Here is a 12,692-nt window from a genome sequence, read left to right as displayed (position 1 = left end):
TGGCGGCCTCCGTTTTGCTACCGCGGGTGGATAGTGTGCTTCTTTCCCTTCTAGTATTTTCGTTCTCATTTTTACCATGGCTTCCTTTCTGTTGGGTATTCTTCAGTTTATGTAATTTGGTTGGTCAAGAATTTCACTTGGACAAAATCTGGTGGAGTTCTGTTCTTGCAGCGTTTGTTAAGATGATTATAAATGGTTTTCATCTGGAGATTGGTTGCCATAATCCTGCCGTTGAGCTGAGATTCTATCTCTGTAGTCTCCCATTTGATGGTTAGAAAATCTGATGAATCATTGCCTTTGCCTATAATATGCTTTGCTCTTTACTGACTGAGAAATTTTTTGGAAGGATGAACAGATCAACCCATATACTCTTTTTGGTAATAGAAGTTAGCACTGTTAGTATTCAGAAGTTCAATTTTGAACAGGTTGATATTATTTTTTGATGACGAGAAACCCTCGCCTAAGCGAGGAAAACCCCGGTTGAGGCCCCAGGACCACCCTCCATATATGGAACAGGATGCTATAATTACTCTTGTGGCAAGTGCTGGAATGTTCAACAGATCAATCCATCTTTCTTTTAGGCATTAAAAGTGAGCACTGTTAGAGCTTGAAGGTTCTATTGATGCATAGGGTGCTGCTATCATGCTCATATGGTGCTTTGGATCGCCTAATGTAGTGCATTGCATTCTTTATTTCGTTTTGTTAGTTACAGATTTGGCTTTCTATAGGAGTTGTAATTGTTTTCGCAAAACTCAACTATGCCTTATGTTCGGTATTCATCTTGTATGATCATCACCTCATCTCTTGCAGAACAACCCTAAGCCGTTGAATTCGTGTTTGTTGCTCATGGGTATAAAGCATGTGTCATCAGACTTCTGCTTATATGATTTTGAATCCGTGACTGTTTAAATTAGTTCATATATATTCTGAAGTCTTGAGTAAAAGTAGTGGTGTTTATCTGCATAACTATGTCACATGGATATGGCTGCAGTTACAGTGAGAACCATTTTTATGAAATTTTTAATATGACTTGTATACAAGGGGATATGGGAACAGGAGTCAAAGTGGAGTATCCCTGTGACATAGCTGCATAAGTATTCGATATCAAGTTCACTGACATTTAGGAAGAAGTTCAGATATATTCATCTGGCTCTGGTCTAGATTTTTTTTTTGTCTTTTATTCTTTTTTAATGTAAAATGGCAACCAAATTATATGGAACAATTGTGTGTTAAAAATCAGAGCAAGAAGACATCATGGGTTGCTGTCTAGACCTCCATGAAGTGTGTTGAGTTCTTTATATTTTTGTTTCTCATTTGCCAAAGTGTACAACGATGTAATTATGTGTGTCAAGAAGGTAAATCAAGAAGTAAGTTGCATCTGAAGCAGAAGGTTGAAATGATTGTTAATAGGATAACATGTTAGATGTGAAGTAGATATCTTCTTATGGAATGACACAAATTGTTGTTCATGCTGCAATGATCACACACATACACACATATACATCATAGTCAGCAATCTGTAGATTCTGGGAGATTGCATCATTTCCTAGTAGATACTTTTCCACTTCTTAGATTGTACCACTTATTTTTGCATCTTACCTTTTCCGTACCATCCTTTACAATGATTAGACACACATGCACTAGAAATTACAGCATTTCTAAGCACATGTTTCTCTGCTTCTGTACTTTTAACATCTGCATGCCATGCAAATCTCAATTTCCTCTATCAAGATGAAAAAACTTTTGTATCAGATTGTATTGCTTAATTACTTTTATACTGCTGATTTTCTTCTGATGAAAGTTCAGATATGGAATATGAAATCTGCATCTAAGAAGGCAGAACTTGATCAATCAGCTCAGGCATTACTGGCTACCCTTTGTGATCATTTTGGATCTGTAAATTGTGTGAGGTGGGCTAAACATGAACAATGTGTAGCATCTGGTTCTGATGATAAGGTGATTTTCATTCACAAAAGAAAACCTGGTACTGGCTGAAAAAGTCTATTTCACTATGTATTCTTCACTTGTATTTGTTATTTTGTATTTCGGGTCTGGATAATATATCAGACCCGACCCATACCGTAAACAAAGGATATATATACATGTTTTAGGTCACGATTTCATTATTGGAAATCGTGAAAGCCACAACTCCTTTCTCTGTCATCTCTCTTTCACGTGTGACAGATCCTAGTGAAATCTAACATGGTATCAGAGCAGAGATCCATCTAGGGCTTCGAAGTTGCTTTCAGAAGGTCTGACTTGAGAGATCGACCTGCATCCAATCAAGAGGTTTTCTTCTTCCACACTTTTCTTCCATTTTCTTCCTCCTTCTTTCATTTACTCCTCCTCTACTATTCTTCGTGCCTGAATATTCAGATTTGACGTGAATCTGCGTTAGACCTGAAAGACTTCAGTTTTTCTTTCTATTCTCGTCTCACGATTTGTATTGAATATTTAGATTTGATTGTGTACATACGTCAGATCTGAAATATTCAATCCTTGCGTCAGATCCCAAATTTTCTTGATCGCGCATATTCTTTGTCTCGCACTTCCTCATTCTATCAAATTTGAAATACTCAGATCTAATCGTGAATATTCTTGGTCTCGCAATTCCTATTTCTGCCAAACCTTGTCTGAAACAATCAGATCTGATCATTCATTAGTATCAGATATGGAATACCATATTTCTTGATTGCTGAATCACGCAAATCGTTGTGCCAACAAATCGTTGAGCCTACAAATCGTTGTGCCTATAAATCGTTGTGCATACAAATCGTTGTGGCTATAAATCATTGTGCCTATAAATCACTGTGTCCACAAATCGTTGTCCTACAAATCGTTGTGTTCTACAAATCGTTGTGTCTACAAATCGTTGTGCCTATAAATCGTTGTGCCTGTAAATCGTTATGTCTGCAAATCGTTGTGCATGAAATACACCTGTTGTCAAATTCCATATTCATGAAATCCTTTTGTTCTTGAACCAACATAGTTCTCATCTGCGATTTATTAAAGTCTGTTCAGCGTGAGCTGTTCTGCTCCCTTTTTCCTGCATTTATCACAACAAAAAAAAAAAGGAAAGAAGGGACGACCAACAAGTTTCTCAAGTAGTGGACTGTGTATCTCATGAACACCTTGTTAACTTTAAGCTATGGACTCCTCCCACTCTTCCCAATCTGGTCTCTCTTCGAGTTTTCTCAATTAGCTTGTTTCTGAAAAATTGACCACCTTAAACTTCTTGATTTGGAAAAGACAGATCATTCCTTTTATAAGGAGTCAAGGTCTCTTAGGTCATTTGGATGAAACCGCTTTAGCTCCATTGGACTTTGTTGCGCGATAAGAGAAGGATGATAAAGGGGCAATCTCAATTGTGTATGTCAAAAATGCCGAATATCTCAACTTGGAAAAGAAAGATCAGTCAGTGGTCGCGTACATTACCTTTACACTCTCTCAAGAGGTACTTATTGCAACTTCTGACAATTGCATAGCCATGCAACTTTGGGAGAGACTGGTTGAGACCTATTCACAAGTTTCTCAGGCAAGACTCGTGGCAAAGGGTTTCACACAAGAAGCAGGACAAGACTATGATGAGACCTTTAGTCCAGTGGTGAGAATGAGAACAATTCGAATCATTCTTTCCTTAGCCATTGAACATGGATGGACACTGAGTCAGCTTGATGTTAAGAATTCATTTTTGCATGGAGATTTGAAGGAGAAAGTTTACATGGAACAACCACCTAGATACTATGAGGAAGATTGTAAGACTAATGTATGCAGACTAAAAAGGGCTATATATGGCCTAAAGCAAGCATCTCGCTCTTGGTTTGATAGCTTCTCTCTTGAGATTCAGAAGCATGGCTTTGCTCACTCCTTACTAAATCACTCATTGTTCATCTTTAGAGGGCAAAATGTGATCACCTTATTGCTAATTTATGTTGATGACATTGTCATCACAGGAAACTCTGAGGATCATATCAAAGAAGTAAAGAAACTACTGAGTCAGATTCAAAATGAAAGACCTTGGTGCCCTGCGTTATTTTCTTGGAGTTGAAGTTGATAGCCGAGCTGATGGGTTGACTCTCACCCAACACAAGTATACGATGGACGTTCTAACCAAAGCAGGTATGAAGGATTGTAAACCTCTAGGGATTCCAAGTATTCTTCACCAAAAACTGAGCGCTCATGATAGAGACTTGTGTAAGGATCCCACCAGGTACCGCAGCCTAATAGGGATGTTACAGTATCTCACATTCACTTGACCTGATATTGTTTATTCAGTCAATCAGGTGTCCCAGTTCATGCATGAACCGCATACTGGGCATATGGAGGTTGTTAAAAGGATACTCAGATATCTGAAAGGAACAGTTGGGGATGGATTGATATATTCTCCAAAACCATCTGGCAAGGACATGCGCGAGATTACTGTATATTGTGATGCAAATTGGGCAGGGGATTCAGATGAACGAAGGTCTACATCAGGATATTGCATCTTCATTGAAAGAAATTTAGTATCCTGGAGCAGTAGAAAATAAAAGGCCATTGCTAGATCAAGTACTGAGGCTGAGTACAGATCTATGGCTGCCGATACTGCTGAAGTCACATGGGTCAGACATTTGCTAACTGAAGTGGGAGAAGTGATATCTCAGTCTGTCTTGCTGTGCGACAATCAAAGTGCTTTCAACATGTCATTCAATCCGGTTCATCACAGTCGTGCCAAGCACATTGAGATAGATCAACATTTTGTGAGACAAAAGGTTGAAGAAAAGGAGATCGAGCCCGAATTTGTTTATACTGAAAGACAAGTTGCAGACATATTCACAAAAAGCTTGACCAAGGATCGTTTTTAACACTTAAAGGCAAGTTGTTCATGGTTAACACCATGATCAACTTGAGGGGGGGTGAAAAAGTCTATTTGACTATGTATTCTTCACTTGTATTTGTTATTTTGTATTTCGGGTCTGGATAATATATCAGACCCGACCTATTGTTAAATTATGTATATATAAATATATATATTCATATACTTATATATATATATACATATGTATATATATAAGTATATATATACATATATGTATATATACATAATTTATTTCATTTTCTTTTTCTGTACAACCAAAAACCCGATAGGGGTGTTTTGGTAAATTACCATGTACTTTTTCCCTTTTGTATTTTTTCTTTTTTCTTTCTTTTTCTTTTCCTTTTTTTATTTCTTATTTTTCTTTTTGAAGGACCATAAGGGGCCCCACCCATCTAGTCGTTGGGGCCCCAACGATCATATTTATGACTGTTGGGGCTCCCAACGACTAGAAGGGAGCCCCCTTTATGGTCCCTCTTTTAGCTCTCCTCCTCTATAAATAGAGGAGGCTCATACTTGTAATGGCATTGGGTTTTCACCTTCTTCTTTCTTTCTTCAATAATATCCAACTTATGACTTTATGTCATTTTCTCCTCTTGTGAGTTTTTTGTATACATTTTTAGTGTTTGTGTTCTTGGCCCTTGTAATCACTCTTAAAGAGTGTTTTTGCTTTATTGGTGCTCCCGCCCCCTTTTCATTACATGGTATCAGAGCAAGGTTGGTGATCGGGCTTCTCTTTGTTTTCTTGGGACGTGTGCCTCTCAAGCTTTTGAAGAAAGGAAGACTATTTGGTACCTATGGAACGCGATTCTAAAGTTGAGCTTTCTTTTAAGCTCAATGGGACCAATTATCTTATGTGGGTCTCCGCTATGGAAAATCATCTAAGAGGTAAGAAACTTTGGGGTTTTGTTATGGGAACTACTCCCGAACCCTCTCTTGTTCTCACTAAAATCGAAAATGAGGTTGAAAAAGCTTTAGATGGCGATGAGCACATCAAAGCTATCAATCACCATCAATCCAAAGTTGAGGATTGGGAAAGTAACCATGCCAAAATTTTAGCATGGTTTATGAACAATGTGGACCTCAAAAATTGTGCTAATATTGCTAAATTTAGAAGGGCCAATGAGGCATGGTTCTTCCTTAAGGGTATGTATACCCAAAAGGATTTTGCTAGACAATTTTTTTGTCAAGAAAAAATCCGTTCTACTAAACAAATGGATATGAGTGTCCGGGACTACTTTAGCTCTTTAACCCCTCTTTGGGATGAACTTGTTCTTCTTGAGCCTAAATGGGTGGCTTCGGAAGATATTGAGTTGAGAAGGGAACAAATTGAAAAGGAGCATTTTTTCCAATTTCTTCATGGTCTTCGATCGGAATTTGAACAAGTTAGGGCATCCCTTCTTCATAGAAGTAAAACCCTACCCATTGAAGATGCCCTTGCCGAAATATGCCAAGAAGAAACTCGACTTGACCTAAGCATTAAGAGTGATGATGTTTTGGCCGTTACTAGGCCCGGATCAAATGTAAAAGCATATAGACCTCCCCACTTTAACAAAAATAATGGGTCTAGAAAGGGAGTGATTTGTCACTATTGTAATGAACCGGGACACATTAGACCGGTTTGTCCAAAGCTTAAGGGAAAAGTGGCCACGGTTGGAGAAAATTCTCCAAAGAAGGAAGAAGAAAGTGCCAAAGAGGGAGATATCAAAGAAACTCCTAATCATATCTCTGAAGTTCTTCAACATCTTCTTAAGACTTCTTCTTCAACATCTGGAGCCGCCATCGCCTATTCTTCATCACCTCCAGGTATGTGGATACTAGACTCTGGTGCTTCTTTTCATATGACATCTCATAAAAACTCTCTTTCTAATGTTTTTTCCGAACCCATATCTTCTTATGTTTCAACGACCGATGGGACATCTTTAAAAATTGAAAGTATTGGAACACTTGATTTTAAAACTTCTCAAAACTTTTTCGTTCCTAAAGTAAGAATCGTTCCAAAGATTAATCTAAATCTTTTTTCCGTTTCCCAAATCACCGATCATGAATGCCAAGTCTCTTTCTCACCTAAAGATTGCACCGTGCAGGATCTCCAGTCAGGGAAGCTGATTGGGCAAGGCCATAGAAGGGGTGATCTTTATTTTATGGACTTTTTGACTCTACCTCCAAAGTCTTTTTGCAATCTTATAAAGGACAAAAGTATTGGAATTTGGCATGAGAGACTGTCATCCAAATTTTGTAAAGATGTCTCTTTTTCCTTTTTTGGACAATACTTGTAAAGACAAACATATGACTTGTAAAGATTGCATTTTTGGGAAATCTAAAGTTATTTCATTCCTTCAAAGAAATTATTTCACCACTCGCCCTTTTGAACTTATTCATACCGATGTATGGGGACCTTCCCCTATTTTATCCAAAGGAGGATTTTCGTACTATGTAGTCTTTATTGATGACTTCACTCGATTTACTTGGATTTACTTTTTAAGTCGCAAATCTGAAGTTTTCACCTTCTTTAAAGATTTCCATGCAATGGTCAAAAATCAATTTTTAGGAAATCTATCAATTCTTAGGTCCGATTCGGGAGGCGAATACATGTCCAATGAATTTCAAAGCTATTTAAAAGAAAATGAAATTTGCCATCAACGTTCTTGTCCCAACACTCCGCAACAAAATGGTCTGCGGAAAGAAAGCATAGACACATAATAGAAACCACAAGAACTTTATTAATTTCAAAAAACATTCCAAAATCCTTTTGGGCCGAAGCGGTTCTAACCTCAACATACCTTATCAAAGAACCCCTTCATATTCTTTGAAAAATCTTTCTCCATTTGAAAAACTTTACAATATGTCTTCCGATTATAAAAGACTAAGAATTTTTGGATGTAAATGCTTTGTTCTAACTCACAAAAATGATAAACTTTCTCCTAGGGCTATTGAATGTATTTTCTTAGGATATGGCGAAAAACAAAAAGGTTATCGATGTTTTGACATACTCAAAAACAAACTTTATATCTCAAAAGATGTCACATTCCTAGAAGAAGAAAATGGTTTTTCGCATAAACCAAATGAAAATATTGATTATTCTTTTTTATTTGACTTGTTACCTCAAGAAAACATCATAGATGATCATGTTGATCCTAATGAACCTCTCACAGAAGATCATTTTGAACATCCAAATGATGACCAAAATTTAGAAGAAAATGTATCAAGACAAACACAAGTCTACTCTAGAAGGAATGAAAGAAATCCCCCTTGTGCCCTTGAAAAATTCTCTCAAAGTGAGTCGATTGAAGAAACCTCTCAAAGAAGATCTAATCGTATCTCTAAAGTACCAAATAGATTTGTATCTTATGATTCTTTTTCTCTAAACTTTCGATCATGTCTACTAGCTCTTCACTCTTTTCATGAACCATCTCATTACAATGATGCTAAACAATATGCTCATTGGAATGAAGCAATGAAACTAGAACTTAATGCACTTAAAAGGGCACAAACTTGAGAAATCATTGATCCACCCAATGACAAGAAACCCATTGGATGTAGATGAGTTTTTAAAGTAAAAACTAAGAGTGATGGTTCATTAGAAAGATATAAGGCTAGGTTAGTGGCCAAAGGATATGCCCAAGAGTATGGGGTAGATTATGATGAAACTTTTGCCCCAGTTGCTCGAATGACTAGTGTTCGAGCTCTTATTACTATAGCCTCTATTAAAAAATGACCAATTTTTCAACTTGATGTCAAAAATGCCTTTTTAAATGGAAATTTAAATGAAGAAGTTTATATGGAACCTCCTTCTGGTATGAATTTAAATGGAAAAATTTTAAAATTAAAAAAGACCCTATATGGACTTAATCAAGCTCCTAAAGCTTGGTATGACAAGTTTAGTAATGTATTAATCAATTTAGGATTTACTTCTTGTTATACTGACACTGCTCTTTTTGTTAAGAAGATAGGTGACTTCATTGTTATTCTTCTGTTATATGTTGATGATATGATCATCACTGGGAGTGACAAAAAGGGGGTAAATGATGTAAAGTCTATGTTAAAAGAAACTTTTGATATGTTTGACCTTGGATACTTAAGATATTTTTTAGGAATTGAAGTAGCTTATTCCGCGCGAGGATACATCCTATCTCAAATGAAATTAGCTGCAGACATTTGTACCAAGTCAGGAATATCTGATGAAAAGAAAGTTGAGACTCCCGAAGTTATCAATGCCAAACTGAGACTTGAGGATGGTGTTCTTCTTGAGGATCCAACCCCCTACCGTCAATTAATTGGATCTCTCACCTATCTATCCATCACCCGTTCAGATATAGCTCATGCGGTTCATGCAGTAAGTCAGTTTCAGCATGCACCTACTTCGGTTCATATGACAGCCGTAATAAGAATTGTGCGATACATCAAAAATACCATCTCCAAGGGACTCTTCTTATCCTCTTCATCATCTCTTGAGTTAACTGCTTTTACTGATGCTGACTGGGGAGGAAATCTCAATGATCGTATTTCAACTACTGGTCTTTGCATTTTTTTAGGTGAATCTCTCATTTCGTGGAGATGCAAGAAGCAGCAGAAGGTCTCACTATCATCCACTGAAGTTGAGTATCGAGCCATGGCAATGACAACTATGAAAATCGTATGGCTCAGAAGTCTCCTTGGTGACATGGGCGTTCTCATTTTCTCTTCCACCAAGCTCTGCTGTGATAACAAAAGTGCGATATATATTGCAAGCAACCATACTTTTCACGAGCGGACCAATCATATCGAAATGGATTGCCATTATGTTCGAGACGAATATCTCAGAGGAACTATCACATTACCATATGTTACTTCAGAATATCAACTGACTGACTTCTTCGAGCGGACCAATCATCTTCACCAAAGCGCTCCCAACTCCACGATTTATGTTTCTTCTTAGCAAACTTTCGGTCTTCTCCCCGTAAAGTTTGAGGGGGCATGTTAAATTATATATATATATACATATACTTATATATATATATGTATATATATACATACATACGTATATATATATAAGTATATATATACATATATGTATATATACATAATTTATTTCATTTTCTTTTTCTGTACAACCAAAAACCCGATAGGGGTGTTTTGGTAAATTATCATGTACTTTTTCCCTTTTGTATTTTTTCTTTTTTCTTTTTTCTTTCTTTTTCTTTTCCTTTTTTTATTTCTTATTTTTCTTTTTGAAGGACCATAAGGGGCCCCACCCATCTAGTCGTTGGGGCCCCAATGATCATATTTATGACTGTTGGGACTCCCAACGACTAGAAGGGAGCCCCCTTATGGTCCCTCTTTTAGCTCTCCTCCTCTATAAATAGAGGAGGCTCATACTTGTAATGACATTGGGTTTTCACCCTCTTCTTTCTTTCTTCAATAATATCCAACTTATGACTTTATGTCATTTTCTCCTCTTGTGAGTTTTTTTTATACATTTTTAGTGTTTGTGTTCTTGGCCCTTGTAATCACTCTTAAAAAGTGTTTTTGCTTTATTGGTGCTTCCGCCCCCTTTTCATTACACCTATACTGTAAACAAAGAATATATTTACATGTTTTAGGTCACGATTTCATTATTGGAAATCGTGACAGCCGCAGCTCCTTTCTCTTTCATCTCTTTCACGTGTGACAAATCCTAGTGAAATCTAACACTGGCACCACTGAATTTGGAAGTGGGAAGCCTCCAGATGTAGAAAATTGGAAAGTTGTGATGACCTTACGAGGGTATACTGCTGATGTGGTAATTAGCTTCTAGTGTACTTTCTTTTTCATCAAGTCCCATGATTTCTTTCCATAAAAGTTTTTCATTTTGCTACCCTAAGTTTCGCTCTGATGTGGTCAGATACGCTGTATAACCGGGGGCATTTTCTTTTCTGTGCTTGAAGTAGGTGGATCTTAACTGATCTCCAGATGACACCATTTTGGCTAACTGTAGTTTAGATAATACTGTTCACATATGGAATATGAGTAATGGCGTTTGCACTGATGTTTTAAGAGGCCATTCAAGCCTGGTCAAAGGAATTGCTTGGGATCCTATTGGTTCCTTCGTTGCAAGTCAGTCAGATGATAAGACTGTCATCATCTGGCAAACAAATGATTGGAGTATTGAGCACAGGACAGGATAGGGGGGGGGGGGGGGGGGAGGGGGGGGGGATCAGTATGTATTGATCTTTATGTTCTTTTATCATGGTTCTTTTTCTCTTCTTTGTCCTTTATTTATTTATTTATTTTCTGGCTGATTGCATATGGTATCCAGGTAGGATTGACATTCTTTAGACGGCTTGGATGGTCACCTTGTGGGCATTTTATCACCACCACACATGGATTTCAGAAGCCCAGGCACTCAGCACCGGTGTTAGAAAGAGGTGTCTGGTCTGCTACTTTTGATTTTCTTGGGTACAATGCCCCTGTTGTTGCTATGAAGAATAACCATTCTATGTTCCAGAAGACTTATGCTAATGGTTCAGAATCAAGAGTTGAACCAATTGGTTGGTCAAATGGTGCCCCCAAATCTACAGAAAAAGAACCAGCCAAAAAGTCTCCATCTAAAGAACTAGCCCCTTATAATGTAATTGCCATCAGGAGTCAGGACTGCACTATTACTGTTTGGACTACAGCAAGACCTTGGCCACTTTTTGTTGCCAAACATTATTTTACTCGAAGTGTTGTAGATTTATCCTGGTAAGGAAACTTTGCATTGGGACTTCTAAATTCTCTATTGAGATGTGATGCATTATAATTGTTTGATCAATGGTTTTAACATTGTCTGCAGCCATGATTTTTATCTTCTTTTACCGGAATTGGATGCCTTCTTACTTGGAAATTTTGTATATGTACTTGCAAATATCTTATGAGATGTGATGCATTATAATTGTTTGATCAATGCTTTTATCATTAGATGCACACCTGATTTTGGTCTTCTTTTTTGGAATTGGATTCTTCTGACTCTACTAATGCTGGAAAATATAAAACCTAAAGTCTGAGGGATTGGGTTGGCTTCTTGAAGCTTCCAATTGCCAGGAAGCAACTTGAATCTGGCTACATTGCCTAATAAAAAAGTATTATTTGAACCATAGTTGTCCTTCTTCATGAGGTAGTTTCATGTTCCTGCCAGTTTACTTGTTATCTATAAAGTTGTGTAGTGGTCCTTCCTGTTATTTGCAAAATATGTGCATTTTAAGATTTTCTCATTTAAGTTCCATAAATCCTTTCATTTTTTTAAATTCTGTTCTTTCTTTGAGGGATGTGTACTGTCCTTTCCTCTATTCCATCTGACATAGCATCATCTGGTATATCATATTGTCCTCTATCCGAGTCATTTTTTTTAAAATAGGAGTCCAGATGGATATGAACTTTTTGCTTGTTCCTTGGATGGGAGCATAGCTACATTCCATGCTGAGTTGGATAGGTTGAAAAGGAGAAGATATGGTGATGTGAGAGGGTGTCTGGTGAACTTAGCAGAAAGCCCTGCACATTTGTTGCTAGAGGCAGCATTTGTTGAACTATATGTAATGAAATGGTGGTCTTCAACAAATGCACAAATAACTCACAAATAAGTGTCTATTGGAGACACTACAAGCATGACCCTTGAAAGGGTATAAAAGGAAGAACACTTGAAAAATAAATAATACTTTATTCATGCACAAAATGCTTAAGAAGCATGGTTATTTACATTGAAGGGGTTCACCCCTATATATACAAAAAAGTGGAAGAGAGAGGAGAGCTCATTTTGAGCTCTCCAAAAGAGACAGAGTCCAACAAATCTTATTATAGCTGTTGGACTAGAGTCCAACAACTATTATTATAGCTATTGGAC

General features: G+C 37.2%; 1 pseudogene; it reads left to right on the top strand.

Annotated features, from left to right (window-relative positions):
- The window catches only part of LOC149838045 (protein HIRA-like), a 43,548-nt pseudogene that overhangs the window by 22,152 nt on the left and 8,704 nt on the right, over positions 1-12,692 (top strand).

This window comes from Nuphar pumila, chromosome 5 (genome assembly GCF_984573655.1).
Source record: "Nuphar pumila chromosome 5, dmNupPumi1.hap1.1, whole genome shotgun sequence".
In the NCBI taxonomy this organism is placed as follows: Eukaryota; Viridiplantae; Streptophyta; class Magnoliopsida; order Nymphaeales; family Nymphaeaceae; genus Nuphar; species Nuphar pumila.
Note: the sequence above shows the minus strand (reverse complement) of the source record. Positions and strands in the feature narration are given on the sequence as shown.